We start from the raw sequence: 20,550 nt of genomic DNA on the forward strand, positions 1-20,550 counted from the left end.
GCAAGTGTACTCTGAGCTGTAGGCAGAATAATCGAATGTTAGATGTGTGGATTTACATTTTATTTTCTTTCAACTTGAAGATACTAAAGCACTTTTGAGAACCAAGCAACAAGGCAGTTGACAGAAAGATGGGCTGGGTGAGGCCAGCCAGAAATCAAGAGAATATCTTCTTAGACTACAAGTACAGCAATCAAGGCACAAGTTTAAAGAAAGAGATTTTGGAGTAGGTAAGATGTTGATTTTTATTTGAGCATTTCCATTTTAGCTGTAAGGCAAACAGGTTTCCAATAACAGATATCTGGCATAATTTTAGGCATCCTCTAATAAAATCTTGGGGATTGCAACTGAAGCTCATTGGATATTTTATCTTTGTATAGCTTACAGAATATTTGTGTGATGCAAATTGCTTGTTTTGTATAATTCTCCTTGTGAAATCACATATACACATTGGATTCTGGCCTAGGTAAGAGGAAAATTCATTAATATTTTGTAGACATAATTTTCAGGTCAGGTTGGAATAGCCAGCTCTGTCACAAAGATGATTCCAAAAGCATGAAAAATATGTCAATCTGTTACAAGTCATGTCAGGAGGGAAAAAAATACAAGTTAAACACTATCAGTTTAGTGGCTTAGCAGTAGTTCACGGTTTGGAGTTATAGCTCAGTAAGGTTTGACAATAACCATATAAAACACTGTGTAATGGTAGCAATACATTGAAATTAGCCCGATTCCAACATAAGAAATTTGGAATGACTTGCCAAACATTAAGACCATTAACGATTTTTTCATATGAAGAATCAATATCAAAATGAAATCTATCATGCTGGCTATTTTAGCTACTCAGAGTTAAAAGAAAGAATGGGTCATAGACTGAGACAGTGTAAGTGTGATTTCTCAGGGAGGGAACATCTTGCAACATTCTACACCTCCTCCCTCAACTCTCAATATATTTCTCTCAAAAGACCTTCCCTATATAAAAATTCAAACATTAGTCAATCTACTTTGGGTGGCAATTTAGATGATTTAAAATGTATTTAAATGCCTCTCTAGAAAGAGAAATGCAACATTAATAACCACAAAATATTTGGGGTAAGTTAGGATATTTAGCTAATTATCTTGCAAGTTCCAGAGGGACAGGTTAATTTTAGTGCATGTGAGAAAGTCTAGGCATGATTTGGGAAAAGCATTGTTTAACAGGTGAAGGTTACAGAAAGGATACCGAACTGTCCCTCCGTTTGTGGGAGAGAAATCTCCTACCATCCCCCCCAAAAACTGAAGTTACAGAAGAAATTAAAGGGCAGAGAAAGCACTGTAAAAAACATAACTCTGATCAGCTATTGTTACCTAACAATCACTCCAAAGCATCTAGTGGCTTAAAACAACCACACTCTTTTTATTCCATCTTCTAGTTTGTATGAATCAGGAATTGGGGAAGAGCTTGGAAATGTGGTTTTGGCTCCAGGTCTGACACGAGGTTAGTCAGTCAGCAGAAAGAACAGAACAATAGAGTGCTGAGTAAGCTGTGGGCCTAGACCAGAGTGTCTCATTTTACATAGCCTTTAAAACTCTCCAAGTGATCTCTTCATGTGAACTAGTAAGGCAACAAGAAGGTAAATAGATTACAGAAATGTGCCTAAAGGTCTAATGCGTATGTGCTATGGTAAGGAAAATGGAAGCTGAATGAATTTTTATGCTTTAGCCTTTAAAATCATAGCATATTACTTTTGCCTTTATGTGTTGGTTGAAAAACATCACAAATCTCTCCTCAGTGGGAGGAAAGTCTAAGTCACACTGCAGGAAAAGTATATGAGATAGAAGATACTTTTGTAGTCATCCTTGGACTATACAATCTGCCATAACCTAGCTAGCAACTTTACTTTATTTTACTTCATTATACTTCACACAACTATTATTTGTGTGAAGACCATTCAGCTATCACACAACTTTATTATACTTCACACAGCTTTCCAACAGTCAATATACCTACACCTGTATTTATTACTGAGGCAAGAAAATTTCAGTTTAATAAACCTTTTGGAAAGGATTATCATTAAAATCGTACTTCATGGAAAGAAACATGTCCCTAATGAACTGTAATAAAAGCTCACACTTCTTGAGAATATAGGTCGTGTCAACAATTGTGTTAAATATTTCACACACGTGATCTCATTACACCCTCAGAACAACTTAAAATAAATACGTCTAAGATTTTTTTTTTGGTTTTTTGTTTGTTTGTTTGTTTGTTTTTCTCCGGTACCGGGAACCGAATTCACGACCTTGCGCTTGCCAGGCAGGCGCTTTTGCCGCTGAGCTAAATCCCCAGCCCCACGTCTAAGATTTAACATTAGAGATTAAGCATGAAAAAGTATTATGTTCACACTCCTGTAGAGCATAAAAAAATTGTCCCCAGTCTTTCATATCTGTGGAGAGGAAGAGAGGGAGGGAAATGAAGAAGCAGGGAGGAAGTGGATGAAGGAGAGAGAAAAAGTGAGACGGGGAAGAGAACTCACAGTCTAGATTTATGATCCAAAGAGGTTTCTTGAGGTCTTCCATTGTATCTGAGGAGCAGAGACAAACAATGCAGCTCCATTATTAATGCGTAATAACAAAAACAGAGAAAATTTTCCAGGGGAAAATTATATTCCTAACAAACTGTCTTTCCCACATGAAAAGTCTACAAGGAGAGACAGAATGGAGCACAAGTAGTATCGGAATAGATAATTGCTAAGCATTTTTTCTTTTCAAACTAAGGGAAACTTATTAATTCAAAAATTAGGAAAGCTCAGAAAACATTTCAGAGTAATAATTAGAAAAAGTAGAAAAATAATCCAGGTATGTCAAAATTAACATTCTGAAAAATAAACAATCTGAAAAGCACGCAAAATAACACTTCGCTGTTTTTGAAAATATAGTCTGCAATCTTATGAATGACTTTTAAAGAAAAATAATGGAATCTATTAGAAGATGCAATAACATCTGCAAAGTGACTAAAGCTTGGGTAGGGGGACTACCAATTTATAATTTTAATACCTGAGTATATATACTTCATAAATGAAGCAATGTAAACTTAGTTCTAGGAAACCTCCCTGATAAAAATAAAGAGTTGAAAATGTGTGCTTATTGAACTGCACTCTATGAATCACTAATGCAGTTTTTCAGATGGAAATGAGAGCATAATAGATGGACATCTAAAATCCAGGGAAAAGCAGGGCCAGAAAGGGTAAACTTGTGGAGAAATATGTAATACTGTGAGTTTTAAATAAGACTGGTCATTATGCCTTTGGCATAAAATATACTTAGCAATAAAATATTGGTCAACAAAACCCAAAATTGTAGATAACTCCATTTAGTGGAGGAAAATATAAATTTCTTATATCATTCACAAAATGGTAAAAATTAGAATGTAAGAAAGATCATAATAAGTGAGGAATGAATATCTCAAACTCTACTGTAACCATGGACATAGTAAAATAAAGCTTTTTGGTGGCCACTATCTCTCTGAACCAATATGTTCCTTGCTTCTTCTGATTTTTTTTTTTGTGATCATCAGCATTCACTGGCATTGGCTTGTGGCCACATCTCTTCATTATCTGCCTTTCTCTTCATAGCATCTCCTCCCAGTGTGTCTCTAATCTTTCTCCACCTTCTCTTATAAAGGTGTTTCCAATTGGATTTAAGGCTGATCAAAATAATCCAGGAGGACCTGTCCTCTCAAGGTGCATGAGTTAATCATAACTGAAAAGAATATTTTTCCAGATAAGATAATATTTGTAAGTTGTAAAGATTTGGAGATGGACATATTTTTGAGGTCACTACTCAGTCCACCACCAACCTTAGCAGGATTTTGTATTGGGAATTAGTAAGCTGATTCTAAAGTATTACGGAAATGTCTGAATAACTATCTCAACTTTGAAGATGAACAAACTTAGAGGACTTACACTATCTGATATCAAGGCTCATTGTAAAACCAAGTAAATAAGACAGCATGTGGTGTAAAAATAAAAGCAGAATTGAGAACCCCAAAATACACCTCACATAGATTATGATAAAGGTTTCATGGCAACTCAGTAGGAAAGGATAATCTTTAAATTACATGATACTTGAGTAATTGAGCTCCATATAAATTAACAGATAATTCGCAACTACAGTCGTACCTTGTGCTATATACAAAAATTAATTTGAGATGTGTCTTAGACAGAGCATCTGGAAGCAGAGGCCATGATTCATTACATGGGATTTATTGGCATAGTGATCTTTGGGGAAAAGATATCAGAAGGAGTGAAGGATAATAAGGAAGCCTATAGAGCAGAACACGGATACGACCTCAGGTAAGATCTAGATTGGCATACTCCATGGCTGTTGCTCTTGAAGCATAGATTACATAATCCTATTACCTTTCCCTAAGCCAAGGAGTCTACTACTATTTTATACATCTGTGTCAGTCAGTTCTTGTGATTACCATGGGTTGTGTGAGAAATACAATTTCCCATGTGAGTCTTTGGGCCATTAGCTTGACATCATAGTTTAAAATAGGTAGATGTATGAGTCAGAAAAAAATAGAACTTGGTGAGGGCATGACAATATTTACTACAAGATGAATCATAAAAGTAATACAACTGAATGTCTAGCAAAAAGCATAGCAAAATATAGAACTTGAATTTAGGTAAATGTTTCTTAAGTAAGGCATAAAATGAACTAACTACAAAAGGATAAAGTGTGCTTAATTAAAATCAAGAACTTCTGGTAAATAAATCATTGCATGAAAAGGGGGCCACAGCAACATATATAGCTAATAAATAATTTATATCCTGAATATATGAAGAACTTCAAATTAAGAAGATAATTAAATTTAAAAATGAACAAAAGAGTTGAATTGATGCTTTCATATCATTGTAAGAAAGAGTTGTTCAACTAACTACTAAAAGTCAAACAATTTTAAAATAAGTATATATATTTCAATTATGTACTTATCAAATAATATAACATACATTAGCAAGAGTGAAGATATAGGGTTTATATATATACATACATAAGAGGCAATTTGGCAATAAGATGCAAAATGTATGAAAGAAAACCTAACAATCTCACTCCTAAGAATTTAATTTAATGTGACAGATACCACCCACAGGGAAAAAGGCATAAGAATGTATACTATAGCATTATTTATAATGGTAAGAAATAGACAAAAACTATCTAAATATTCAAAAGTAAAACCCTTGAAAATAACAATATAAAGCCCAACAATGTGATATTATGTATTGACATAAAAGATGCCCATTCTATTGTTTAAAAACATGTATATGAAATATTGGAGAAGACACATGGTGTAAGGTTTTCATTAAAAATTATGTGTATATATATGTATACATGTACAGATATTTCAAAATGCTCATGAAAATAGGAATGACTGGTATTCTTAGCCAGGAAAATTTCAAATGATTTTCACTATTACCTTCATATTTCTATATATACTTAATTTTTAATGAACACATAATTTTGTCTATCTAAAAAACAACTTTTTAACAAATCGGCCTGACTTGTCATACTACACTGAAGAGAGAAATAAAGCAATGTTTATAAAGTATAAGGCAGAAATATGTGTTTTGTATGTGAAGGCAACTAAAAACAAAATAAATCATTATTGGATAGAGCTAATGGGTCCATCTTCAAAATACTACTGGAACACATTACCTAACTGAGTGGTAGAAGAGAAAATTTGGGGCAGCAAAACCAGTAAAATATGAAAGCAGAAATGACAACTTCTTTTTGTTGATTTGTTTTGTTTTTGTTTTTCTTCTGGTACCAGGAATCGAACTCACAACCTTGCGTTTGCTAGGCAGGAGCTTTGCCGTTGAGCTAAATCCCCAGCCCCAAGAAATGACAACTTTTATAATCTGGTTAGAAAGGAGATCTTGAATGTGAAAGAAGAAATACAAATGATGAAAATTATCAACTGGGATGAGAGAAAAGAGAAAAGAAAGAAAGAAGGGAAAATACATATGTATATATGCAGAAGATAGCTAAGATAGCTGTACTGCTGATTTCTATTGTTTTATTGAAAGGAATACTTACTGCTTAATTGTATCATCCGTCTTATATGCCTACATTTCTTTATCTGAATAACCAATTTGAAGATATCAATATGTAATACAACAACCATTGTTAATTTCCTATCACCTTGTCTCAAATTCTGTATTGCTTGTGTTGTTTTTGTGTTAGTTTGTAAATGTACGTGTGCTTGTTAATATGTTTTCATTCTATCTTTAAAATAAAAAACATCAACTGATTATACAGAGGAAGCCCCAGATTATCCTACTAAAGATTAGTACATCTGTAAGGGATGGAGAGCATTCTAGCATCCTCGTATTGTGTAAGGGGCCACAGGGACACAGCATTAAGGCTGTCCAGGCAGACAGCTGTTGTGGTTAGGTCATGTTAATTTGGGTGAGTTACTTATTTCTGTTAACATTGTTCCTCTTCATTTAATACAAATAGTTCTACTGTACAACTTAAGCTCTGTTTACCACTCCTCACCACCCCCATCTGTTGCCCCCATCTCTCTGTACTTCCGGAAGCTGACTCTTGTAAGTTCTTCCTCACTATCCCCTGCCTGAAAGCTTCTAGGGAGGCTCAGCCTGTGGAAGGAGTCAGATGGAGAGGAGAAGCTCTAGGCATTCTCCTCGTTCTGGCTCTGTGACTCTGACAATAGCTATCCTTTTCCTGAGCACAGACATAGCTGTTTTTTTCTTGACAGCCCTCTGATCTGGGATTCCAGTTCCTGCTGAATGGCAGAAACATTCTTTCTTATCATTGTGCCTTCCTCAGTGACCAAAACACATCTTTGTTGTTGCTGGTCTCTGGGTGTCTCCCTATTCCTTCCTGTCTTCCCTAAGCCAGCTGGTATATCTGGAAGCACATCCTTCTTTGAAGTTTTTCCATATGTATTATCTGGGATAAAATCTGTATCCTACTGGAAACCTCACTGATACAAATATGCAAAACCAGGAATAAGGCTTACATCAGTAAATTTATACAAAATGACAAATATAAAACTTAGTACATAATAAGTATCAATGAATCCTAATTTTAATGCATCATGTTATGAGTTTAGCAAGTAGATCAGGAGCACTTTGAGACTGGCAAGACCACCTTTATTGTAAAAATATTCCCATTATACACTATTTGAATGGAACTATGTAATTTAATTCTTGTAGCTTTTTTATCCTAATTCCATGCTTACAGAGCACTATTCTGATTTTCAGAGTTTCTCATTTAGATAAGAAAAATTAGATAATGTCTTGATAACAGATAGTTCATGAGCAGTCCATTCTCTGTGATAATTATTTCTCATTTCAGATTAACAAACTAGCATTCCGAGTTTAATTTGACTCCTAAGTGACAACCCCATTAATGGAAATGGCAATATTGATCATGTTGGTTCAAACATCTGCTATCTTTCATAATGTTACTTCTCACTCTAAATGAATGAGTTATCATTTTGCTTTCATACATAAATCTCATGCATTTGAGTATTTCCATTCAATAATTCTGTAATTATCTATTGTTGTGTGGCCACATAATTCTATAACCTAGTATTATGATATGTCAATACATTAAAAACTTTAGTCCTTATTTGCATGAAACCTATAGTCTGAGCAGGAAAACAAATAAACAAATGCCTAAAAGGAAAAAAATGTCAGATAACAATGAGGATAGTGAAGAAAATTGAAACATGCTAATATGATAGCTGCTGGGAGACTAATCCAGAATAATTGCCTAGGAAAGGTGTTTCCAATAATATCACAGTACCTTATTTTGGTACTAGGTGATAAGAAAGAGGCAGTTATGACAAGATTATGAGAAATAACATTACAAGCAGAGGCAATGGCTAAATACAAAAACCCTAATGTATGAATAAACTAGATGTTCCAAAGTGTTCTTTGCAAAGTGTAACACTTTTTCTAAAATCTGAATATGTGTTGATCAAGTCTGAGTTGATTTCCCTAGGTATATATTATAAAATTTCTCTACTGTTGAACCCTACACTTCTATTCAGTAGGTACCTGATACTTTTTTATATTTTTTTTCCTGTAGTTTAGTAAAACAAATATTGCTATCTATCATTTTAAATATTTTTAAGTAAGCAATTCAATGGCCTTAAATACATTTACAATGCTGTAAAAATGTTTACTGCTATCTATTCCCAAAACATTTTTATCATCCTAAACAGAAATTCTGTACCATTCAAAAGTTAACACCCGGGGCTGGGGATTTAGCTCAGCGGCAAAGCGCCTGCCTGGCAAGTGCAAGGTTGTGAGTTCGGGTCCCGGAACTGGAGAAAAACAAAAACAAAAAAAAAGCTAACACCCCACTCTTTCACTACCACCCAGTAACCTTTATTGTATTTTCTCTATCTGTGACTTTGCCGATTTTCAGAACCTTGCCTAAGTAGAAATACAAACATTTGTTTCTTTTTTGTCTAGCTTATTTCACTTAAAAAATGTTTTCAAGGTTCATGTAAGTTGTAGCGCTATAAGAATTTCCTTCTTTTCTAAGGCTAAATGATAATCCTTTTGTGTACATTCAACATCACCTTATCTGTTCATGAGTTGATGGACATTTGCGTTGCTTCTAACTTTTGGCTAACATGAATGATGCCAATATGAATATTACTACATACCTATCATGTTTGAGTCCTTGTTTCCTATTCTCTAAGCTATACAATTAAAAATAAAATTGTGTTTTTAATTTTCTGTTCAAGAAATCATCACCAAATTCTATGTCATGAAGACTTTGCCCCATGTCTTCTTCAAAAGATCCTATAGTTTTACCTTATATGTTTAACTTTTTGATTCAGTTTGAGTTACTTATTTGCACATGGTGTAAAGTAGATTTTAACTTTTTGCATCTGGTTACCATTTGTGTCTCAATGTCCCCCAAAACCTCATATGGTCAGAAGGATTTTTCAGAAGTGGTTGAATCTAGAATGTATGATGCTGGGATGAAGGGTGTGTGATTAGTAAATCAGTCTTCTGACTGCTTTGGCATAGTTTTGGCTGAAATTAAGGGTGTGAGTGCTGCTACATCTACCCTAGGGCAGGTAGCCTGCCTACAATATAAGGGACAGAAAGAGTCTTGTCTGCCCCTTCCTTGTTGATTTGCTACCTTGTGGGTGCAATGAACTGTTCTCCTTGATGCTCCTCTGCTATGTGCCACTCTGCCTTGAAGCCAGCCAAGTTTGTGCTGAAATTTGTAAATAAACCTTTCCTGCTTTAACTTTGGATGTAGAGTATTTTGGCTCAGCAATGAGAAAAGTAACTAAGACAGAATTTGGTACCAAAGAAGTGGGGTCAGTGCTGTGACTATACCTGACCATGTAGTTTAGGACCTTTTGGGAATGGATTGTGGGAAAAGTTTGGAAAGGTTTGGAGATGTTGGCTGAAAAAGGAGACTTGCAATGTTTGAGGCTGTACTGTATGAGAAATTCTTGCCAAAGCTTAGATGACCAGAAAGCTGGGAAAAACCAGGCTCAGGAGATTTTTGCTGGGAAAAAGGACTGCACTGGCTGCTGGACTCCACAAGATGTGTGTTACATTGGCAGAGAGATTGTCTGCATTTGGTCTATGGCCTGAGACGGAGATTAAGAGTAGAATACTAACTAATCTGGCAGAAGAAATTTCAAGGCAGTTAAATATTGAGGTAGTGGCATGGCTACTGCTGTGGGCTTTTTAGCTGGATTTATGTTGAGAAGCAAGAGCAAAGATCCCAGTAGGATGATTTAAAGTATTGTGAGTTTAGCCAGAACGGAAGCTCTAGTAAAGCTGTAGGCTTCAAAGATAGAGAAGAGGAGATTTTGATTGCTGAGAAGGAATAAGAAAGTAGAAAAGATGGCCTGAGAGCAGCACCAGAAGCAGTAGGACTCCACCCTCTGCAACCTCAAAATTGTAAAAGTAAAACACTGCTTTGAGAGGAAAGTCCCAGAGCACCATATTCCAGAATGACCAAGTCCAAAGGAAGTTGTCCCTTGGGATTTTGTGTATAGGCACTCAAACCCTACAATCAAAAGGGAAGGAAGGCTGGCTACTGCTCCAGCTGGTGGCAGGCCTTGGCATCATCTATAGGGCACTGGCTTTAGGTGCATGCAGAATGGAAGACTTGTGCAGTCAGGAAAGCTTCCACCCTAATTTCAGAAGAAGGCCTAGGAGGCCAGGCAGTGTGCCCCTGAGAGGGCAGAGTTTGAAGCCATGAGTGTGAAGTTCAAGGTGCATTGGAGACTCCAGAAGTTTGGAGAAGCCAGGAACATTGATGCAAGGAGGGCTCAGAGCTTGTCCAAGGAGAAGCCATGGGATCCACAACTACCAGAAGTGCCACAGGGGTGGAGCCACCCAAGCCCTTTGGAGTTTACATATTGCCACATACTGCATTAGATGTTGCACATGGAACTGTAGAATTTAATGTTTGCCCTGTTGGATTTTGGACTTGCTTTGGTCCCATACCTTTGTATCCCTTGGTAACTTTTAGAATGGAAATATCTATCTTGTGCCATTGGAAGCTGGAAGTGTTTAACTTTCATTTGTATAGAGGCTTAGAGCTGAGAGTTTGACTTAAATTTAAATTTCAGAGGAAACTTGGGACTTGATCTTTTCAGCAATGCTGAAACTGTTAAGACTTTGGTGACTCTCAGAGATGGATTAAATGACTTTTGTATAAAGGTATGTGCATGAGTCTCTAGGGGGCTCCGGGTAGAATGTTATGGTTTGTGTCTAGATGTCCCCCTAAAGCTTCATGCCATCATAGGACTTTTTCAGAGATCCTGAGAAAGTCCTGGAATTAAGGGTGTGTGATTAGTAAACTAGTTCACTGATTAGTGTGACATAGTTCTGGATAGGATCAAATTACTTTTCTCATTGCTGAGACAAATACCCAATGCCCAAAGTTGAGGAAGGAAAGGATCATTCAGCTCACAGTTTTTAAAGGTTTCAGTCCCTAATCCACTGGCTCCAAGGCAGGGTGGCACATGGCAGAGGGACCACTGTTCATGGTGACAGGAGATACCAAAAGCAACAAAAGATCTTAACAGTGTCTTTGTGCTTCTTTTATACTCTATCTAGGGTAGTGGGGTTAGAGCAGTGCCAAAACAATCAGTGGACTGATTTGGTAACCCCACACCCTTAATCGCAGCATCATACACTCTAGATTCAGCCACGTTTGAAAAAATTCCATCTAAAATTGCATGAGGTTTTTAGGGTAGATCTAGACACAAACCATAACACATGTTGGGAGTTTTCCCAAACCATTTGTTAAATAAGCTTCCCTTTCTCTTACTTGATGGTCTTTATGTCTTTGTTGAATAATAACTGACCAGACATATGTACCAGGTTTTATTTCTGGGTTCTGCATTCTATTCCACTGACCTACATGATTTCCCTGCATACCCATATGTTTGGCACTATGTTTTGTAGTAATTTTTGAAATCAGAAACTGTTACTCCTTCCATTGTCCTTTTGTGAAATTATTACAATTATATGAAGTACCATAAGATCATGAATGAATTTTTAAATAGCCTTTTCTATTTCTTCAGAGAATGGTGGGACCTCGATAGCAGTTTTATTAAATGTGTACATATCTTTTTGTAATATTGTCCTTGTTTTCTGCTGTTACAACAAAAAAAGTATTGGAGCCTGGGTAATGTATAAAGAAAAGTGGTTTGTGCAGTTCAGAGTTTTGGAAGCTGAAAGTTCAAAATTAGCAGCCCCATAGATCTATAAGGGCCTATGGCTACATCACAATATGGCAGTTAGCATCACGTACAGGAAGCCCATAGAAGAAGAACAGTCGTATGTCAAGAGAAGAAGCAAGTGCAACTTTGGAGTTAGGCTTCTTTCTCTGTTTGTTTGTTTTTTGTTTGGTTTGGTTTGGGTTTGGGTTTGGGTTTGGGTTTTGGTTTTGGTTTCCGTTTTGGTTTGTTACTCACTCTCGTACAAACTTACAGATCCTGCAAGAAGTATGTTAATCCTTTCTAGGACAGTAACAGCAATGACCTAACCACCTCCTAGGAGGCCCCATCTCTTACAGGTTTCACCACCTGAACACTGCCGCACGAGGGATCCTCAGGCGAACATGTTTGAAGCATATATAAAATATTGCAGTCATGGAAACAATACTAAGTCTGCATACTGACTTTCCGTGTATTTACGTTGTCTTTAATTACTGATGGCAATAATTTTTAGTTTTCTGTTTTGCCACCTTGATTAAATTTATTACTATTTATATATAGTTTTAAGTATGGTCAACAATATATTGAGTACCAACTTTAGCATCAATGCTTTTCCATTGTAATGGTATTGCTCTTTGTAACATCAGTGTACCTTTGATGGATCTTGCTGGTCTATCTACCACATCACTCAACTCTTCCATCTTTTCTTTGTTTTGAGCAATTCAACCTTTCTCGCACCCAACTTTCATTTTTTCCTAGCAAATCTATATTGTTTAATTTTGCTAATGTTCCATTTCATTTAGTATTCAGTCTCAAAATGAGTCTTTTATTTATAATTCTTTCCAACACTGGGTCAGTTTTCTAAGTCTCCCTTTCCTCTCATCATCTAATAACTCAGTATTCCAATTCTCATTGATTTTGTTACTTTTACATTCACTTTCTTAATATTTTAGCTGATTGTGAATATTACACCTTACAAGCATACCTCTTAACAAATAATTATATAGAGCATTTATTTACTGGCAGTACTGGAGACTGAACCCAGGAACTTCACAGTGAGCTACATGCCAGCACTTTTTTTTGTTTTGTTTTGTTTTGAGACAAGGTTATCATATATTTCACAGGGTGGGCTGGAACTTCTGCTGCCTCAACCTCCCAGAGGTCTGAGATTGCAGGGATGCACTATCATGTCTGGCTACAGATACATTTTTAAATTTTTCCTGAATAAGTGAGATAAGTTTTTTTACATTATTAGGAGGTAAGGGAGGCAAGGTTAGACCAATTAACATCATGGCTTTAGTGTTCTCTCTCTCAAGTGCTTCTGTTTCTCAGAAGTGTTAAAAATGTAACTGCATAATTTCTGAGATCTGCTAGCTTACTTCCCTTCTCTCATTTATTTTTCAACCACTTCTCTTTGCCTTTGTTGTCCCTCTCCTGCAAAATATAATTCCTACTTCCAGTAGTTTCTTCTTAGTGGAGGGTTTTGACCTACAAAACTCTTGCTATGTCAGTTTTCATAATTCATACTACCCAAACCCATCCAGTACCACTCAAATTTTCCACAACCTCTTTGCATTCACCTGTTATTGTTTACATGCAAAATCCCCTCCCAGATTTATGGAGGTTCTCACCATCCTTTAAATTCCTCTGAGAACTCATTTGGTACTCTCTGATAAATCAGGGCCACCTCAAGTCTCTCCCTCTCTACTTCATCCTGCCCTTACTTGCTGTCACTCAGATCCTCTAGCTGTCCACAGCTCATCTCTTTCATCTCTAAATACTTGTGGAGACATCTAGTTTTATCTCAATTTATATTGCAGATGTAGATTTCCCAAGAGTTTTTTGTTTTGCTGTCCTATTCCAATATCTCTGTTTGTTTGAATGGTGGAATCTGAAACATAAAACTACTGCTGTTCCCAACTTGTTCTCATCAGCAAATCATTTTTTAAATAAATATTTTAAGATTTCATCATTTATGCCCATGAAGAATATCTTAAAAAGATATTTTAAAATCCTTTAAGTAGCTCATATGTGACAGAGATATAGGGGTGCATTCTTCCTTCTTGATTTTTTAGTTGTAATATAAAAAAAAGCAGTGATAATATGCACACATACCAATGTACATATAAATGTGTAGGTATGTATACACAGGCTTGCATGTACACTTAACAAAAGATAGACCATTGGAGTTTTCCTCTTGTATTCTGTCTTTATAATGTGAATGTCTTTTCCTATAGCTAAAATACTTGAGGGAAATTGTCCTGTCTCAGGCTTCGGCAGCCCACCAACAAAATGCCTACAAATAGCAAACACATATAAACATCTCTATTACTTATGATAATCAGCAGGCTATCTGTCAAGTAAACTAAACTTCAACTATCCCAACACAACCTTTAAAATCCCTCTCTTATGCAAAAGAGAAGAAAACTAAGATAAAAGGATCATTTTGGTTTGGATAGAAAAGAAAAAATTGCAAACCTTACCTGAGTTTTCAACTTTCTTGTATTACTATATGTACAGTAATTATGTTTCTTAAATTGAGAAACAGTTTTCTTTCCTCATGAGTGAACCAGGAAATCAGTTAGCTGCTCTAATGCCAAAAGCAGCTAATTAGCCCAAGTTCCTTGGGATCTTGTTTTATTCACTGACATGTAAGCTTTATGCTGATGATGAATGTAAAATGACAATTTCCCAGATGTCACTTTTAAAGATTTATATTAGAACTATAACAAAAATAATCTTCAATGCACATGCATAAGAAAATTCTCATTTCTTAAGTCAACGTTCAAAATGAATAGAAGAGATAAATGCAGCAGTATTTACAGTCCCCTCATCATGCCAGGAACCACCACTAGTATTCTATTTATTATGTCCTGTAAATGTGTGGGTAAACATGATGGTATGATTAAAAAAAAATACAGAGAGAGACTTCTACTTGCTATTAAGCTGTGTTATTCCAAGTTATTCACTGCAATTACTATATAATATCACTTTCTTGGAAAATGCATTAGTCTGAAGTAGCATAGAATTCCACTTCCAAATTATTGCCATGTGGCTAACCTATATTCAGATCCTTCCTATTTTGAGGGGAATCTCCAAAGAGGACCCTTTCTCCAGCTCTGGAAGTCAAAGAAGGGAAGGTTCTCTCCTTTTCTCTGTCAGTTAAAAGACTGGTAGCTCTGGAACAAATCCTTGACTCTTAAAGGAAGACTGTACAGCTGAAGGGATAGGCATAGTTATTCATGTGACACTGGTGGAACTGGGAGTAGCAACAAGGCATTGAGAGTCCTGTGATGATACTGCTGACTTCTTGGATGCCTGGCCTCAATTATTTCTAATACAATTTTCTACTACTTGCTCTTTTGCCTTTCTGTTGGTTCTGTCCACTATTAGACATCACTGAAATGTTTTATTTTTTACCTCTTCCTCTAAGCAGCATTGGTTTCTGCCATTTGGAACCAAGATATGGGAGACAAAATATTTATGACTTGAAGCTCAGAATTCAAGTTAATAGAACTATTTATTTAAAAGAAAACTTGGAAACAATCTTAAAGAGTTTGACATCCCAAAATTTGATATAACTTTTAATTATTTACATTCTCATTTAATAATACATTAGCAAGTAGCTATATTTTCAAATATGTTCACATAATCTATATAAAGTTGTGAGTAACTAAGAACTATAGAGCTTATCATTTATGGTATACACAGCTAAATACTTTTAAACAAAATTTAAAAGCAATATAGCTGTCATCATTCAGATATAAAATTCTCATTTCTCAAATCCATGCTCTACCACTTACACTCCCTTATCTTTAAAGGGAAGGGCTAATAAATTAATGTTGACCATGCTAATAGCTGTTATGAATATTAAATATACAATGAATTTGAAAATCTAGAAGTCTAGACTATAGAAATTCACTAAAATGATAACACAGATATTTTTCCAGTGCAACTATGACACGCTTCTGTTTTATTATACCGACCATAGACACAGAACCTGGCTTTGACATTAATAACTGAGCATAAACACTTTGTAGTTCATCATTCTAAAACTACCTGATATACATCTCTGTTCTGGTTAGTTTTTTACCCCAGCAGAAACTCTTCATTCTATCCTGTTCGCAACCCTCAACAAGATGTTTCCAGCAGCTGTTACCTAGATGCAGCCTCTTTCCCTGTCACCTTCACAAAACACTTATCTCTTCCCAAAGCTGAAACAAGCGCTCAGTTTCCAGTGGTCCTAGTGGTCCCCAACGTGCCCTTTCCCCTGTATTTGATTGTATATCTCCTGCTATGTAAAATTTGGCTTCCTCTTCTAGAGCAATTCCCCAAAGACTGGTTTGTTTGGTTTTTTTTTTTTTATATTATTATATTAAAGGGGCCTCGTCCTTAAAACCCCGGTTGGCTTACAAACTCAGTCAGCTCTCCTATTCCCTTTTGCAGAGTAATTTTATAGCACTTCCTGACCCTAATTCCCTGTTCTATCCTGTGGTCTGTACAGACCCCACCAAGAATAACTCATAAGAAATAATTTACTTGAGATTTAAGAGATCAGTGTTCCAAGCTCTTTGGTGTTTCTGCTCCTTTAATTCCTTGTGGGCTGCAGCTTCTCAGCTGTTATTTGAGGGGCTGAGGGGAGCAGATGTTGACTAAAGTCAGACACTACATGTCTCCAAGGAGAAAAAGGAGGAGCCAAGTACAAAAACTGGCAGGAGAGGAGACAAGGATGTGATGGGCAAAGGGGGTTGTTGGAATGAAGCTAGAGAGCAAGAGATGGGCAAGATTTAGGGATCTTTCTTTTTTTTTTTATTTTAAAGAATAAAAGAAGGATAACATAATAATAGGGGGGACTTAGCAAATTACAGGCAAAATGGTAGGAAATTATCAATGGTTATCATTTTACACATTATTGTCTACAAAATAGTTTCTCAGGAAAACAAATAGACAAATAATAGTGAGTTACAGACAAAAGAGGTAGGAGATTATCAAGAGTTGTTGTACTATACTTTGGTATCTTCAAAGTGGCTTCTAAAGAAAATAAATAGAGCTATACATGAGTGACCTACTGAAAAATCATTAACTCTTCTCAATGGTTGTTGTAGGAAACACATAATAATAAACATACATCCATTTATGAAATAGGATAGGAACATTACAAACTTTACACAGTTATGGATAGATTAGTAGGAAAATATCAATGGCTGCTGTAATACGTGGTGGTATCTTCAGAGTGGTTTCTCAGGAAGACAGAGATATAGGGATCTTTCTTACCTTAGAGCTCAAGCACAAGCAAGGTAGAGCAGGAGACCAGCTCCCCCCATACACCTCGACTTGGCCATCCAGCTAGGATGCCTGCTCTGACTTGGAGCCTTGTGAGCCTGACACACAGGACCTTGACTTACTGGATCTCCAGTTCCACCCTATCCTTCACCTTCCAGCCTGTGGCTCTAGCCTGGGAACTTGTCCTGCAGGCCCTCCTCCTCTGCCTTTTACTTCTGACGATGTCTCAGAGCCTGTTTATTCTAGTCTTTCTTCCTTGGTTTGTGGTCTCCTTGGGCAGTGCCTGATTGGATAGCAGATCAGGCAAAAGAGACAGGAAGAAGAGGAGGAGGCTGCTGTGGTCAGGAAAGTGGCAACAACTCTGTAACCTCTGTTCAGTGTTGCTGAAGGGGTATGTGGAAGCAAGCTAAGGGCATCCAAAGCAGAAGCCTAAAAGAGGGGAAGAGAAGCATTTCCCATGAGGTGGTGGCAGGGAGGGTGGTAAGGAGAGTGACATGTCAAGGAAAAGCTATCAATGAGCCCCAGCTTCTTCTTTATGACTCCTAGGCCAAGTGGGAGAAGGATACTTGCAGTCACATGGGACAGGCTCTAGACTCCAGGGAGCAGAGTTGTACAATCAGGGAGTTTGGTCATTCACAGAGATAAAGCAGCAATGGGTCCATGCTATGAATCATTGGCTCCAGCTTTGCAAGTGGTGTTGATGTCATGCTAGCAAGAAAAGAAATCCAGACCCAAAGGTAGGGAATCTTTCTCACACGTCTCATTTCTAAATTTTACCTAATGTAAATAATTCACTAGTCCTCTCTGCCAAGAGTTGATTCTGTGTAAAGATCAGTATTGATTTCTGTTGATTCTTCTTTCATAACCTTTCCCAAGTTTATTTCCTCTTATTTTCCATAATCTAAAAGGCTTTATTAATTTTAGTGTGAGACAGACAGCACCATATGCAATTAAGTAAATATACACACAATGTAAACACAACACATAAACAGAATGATGCCTGTATGTCATCCCATGCAGAAGGAAAAAGGAGAGAAGTGCATTCCCTTCTGCCTGAAAGGAGAGTAGAGGATAGTATCCGAGATGATGTTATCAGAAAATATGTATTCCAATAGCTTCTGCATTTCCAGTTTTCACTTTTTACAAGTTGTAATGATTGATACATTGTGTCAACTTGAGAAGTTTAAAAGCTTAAGGACTGGACTCAGCAGGGGGCTAGGGTCCTAGCTTTGTAAACATCCTGAGTGGGTGCAAAAGGAGGGCACATATATAGTATGGGTGTAAAGGACCCACCCTAGGGTGCAGAGCCTGCATACAATATAAGGGAGGAAAAAGAGCCTTACTTCTCCCCCCTTTTGCTCTTGCTTTTGCTGTCTTTGCCACCTTGAACTGTTGTCCCTGTGCCATGCTACCCTACCTTGGTAGGAGCCAGCTGATTACAGATTGAAACCTCCACAAACCATGAGCTAATAAACCTTTCCATCCTTAGTTTTTGGTGTCAGATATTCTGTCCCAGCAGTGAGAGAAAAGTAACCAAAAGCAGAGACGTGATCAATCTTGGCAAAATACTGCTTTGATTTTGCAAAGTGAGCAATAGGCCAGATTGATAGCCTAGATTTCAAGTTAGACACTCTTTTAGTTTTATCTGGAAACAATGCAGTCAACATAAGAAATAAACAGATACACTACAGTGATGCTGAGTGAAGAGTGTTTGCCTGGAATCTAAAGACTGGATAGTTGAAGTTTATCAGAGGGATTATACATGTAAATACATCAAAGATTGTTTTACCTGCTAGATGAAGAAATCATTATAACAATGTCAAATAGTCAAGATTTTCTAATTGAAATTAATTTTGGACAAAACAGTATAATTAACAAGTTTTATCTTCAGGGCCTTGAATTTCTCTATTTGTCACTAGTTGAGGGTTTTTCTTCCTCTTCAACTACCCAAATACCTACTCTTCTATAACTCACTTTCAAAACCCACTTTCGTAGACTTTGGTTTAGTGATGACCTAGTTACCAGTACCACCTGATATTAGTGAATATCTTCCCAGTAGAATTTTAGGTGAATATATATAAATTATACCCTTGGTTCTATGTTGGTATTTACAGCAAACTCTCAGCTTTCACTGAATTAGCAAATAGGGGAATAAAAGAGTAATTTAAAAAATGATTAAATTGAATGTATCAAGGTAAAAGAAACAAGGAAGATGAATAAAAAGGAAAAAGATAAACAGTCTAACACTGAAATTTCTGGTAACCATGAAATTAACCATGGGATAAGGAAAGCCATAAAGTAGACACTGATGTCTTCAAATAGCTAGTAAAATTATACCACATATATAGCAACCAATTGTGTTACCGTTAAGTCATATGCAAGAGTGAGTCAAAAACATCAAGTATACTTTGAAGATCTTACATGTTTGGTTCTAGATCACTACAATAAAGCCAATATATCCATAAAGTGAGTGCATGAATATTGGTTGTCAGTGCACATAAGAATTATTATTTCACTATATAGCACGTAGCCTACTAGGTTCACAATAGCATTATATCAAAAAAGGCAAAATGCATACTTCTACTGAAAAGTACTTTATTGCTAAAAATGCTAACAATCATTGAGCTACTCGAAAAATTGCACCGATGGACATTCTCTACATAGGGTTACTACAACTTTAATATGTAAAAATTAATTAAGTAGATAATAAATATTTGAGAATCTCTATAATAAACCACAAGGAAAATAAAGTATGCTTCTATTTTAAAAGATGCAATGGGCAAGTAAGCCTCTATTTTCTGTATACCATTTGTATATAAAATATCATTTAGATAGTATCAGTTCATATGTAAGATAATGTGGAATGAATTAGCATCTAAATTACCATTAATTATAAATCAGTAAAGCTTAGATAGATAGATAGATAGATAGATAGATAGATGACAGATAGATAGATAGATTATACGCACACGTGTATACCTAATTTCAATAGAGTTGTCCCTGGGTATTCTCAGGAGAACAGACTCCAGAACTCCCTTTGAATATTAAAATTTGGAAATGATCAAAAGCCTCATATACAATGGTGCAATACTCAAATATAACCTATACATATCTTCTCATATGCATTAAACCATTTCTAGGTTACTTACAATACATAATGCAATGTTAAGAGTTGTTAAGTCACATTGTTTAGCAAATAAGACAAGAACAAAAGACTGTACATGTTCAGTTCAGATATGATTTTTTTCAAATATTTTCACTCTGCAGTGAGTTGAATTCCTAGATATATAACCCATGAATGCCTAGGTGGGTAACTACATTACAAATACAACTGGGAATAAATGAATTTAATGAAAGAAATAGACATTTTCCAAGAATTATAAATGCTTAGTACAAGTCAATAGAATTTGGGTAGGAGATGAATTTTAATTCCTTCATACAGAGTATGATCACTTTGAATGCAAAAATATTTTCTGAAACTGAAAGTACATGATCACTGATAAAGCTGGAATAAAGTAGAATTCTTTTGTCTGACTCATGGTGCAGGTGAC

General features: G+C 36.1%; 1 long non-coding RNA gene across 1 annotated transcript in view; it reads right to left on the reverse strand.

Annotated features, from left to right (window-relative positions):
* LOC102029360 overlaps positions 1 to 17,189 on the reverse strand; it is a 138,261-nt gene extending 121,072 nt beyond the window's left edge. The window contains exon 1 of the long non-coding RNA XR_001236810.1: positions 16,991 to 17,189. This is a non-coding gene — a long non-coding RNA (uncharacterized LOC102029360). The remainder of the gene's footprint in view (positions 1 to 16,990) is intronic.
* Positions 17,190 to 20,550: the final 3,361 nt, after the last annotated feature.

The sequence above is a fragment of the Chinchilla lanigera genome, unplaced genomic scaffold (genome assembly GCF_000276665.1).
Source record: "Chinchilla lanigera isolate Chin_1 unplaced genomic scaffold, ChiLan1.0 scaffold00005, whole genome shotgun sequence".
NCBI classification, from domain to species: Eukaryota; Metazoa; Chordata; class Mammalia; order Rodentia; family Chinchillidae; genus Chinchilla; species Chinchilla lanigera.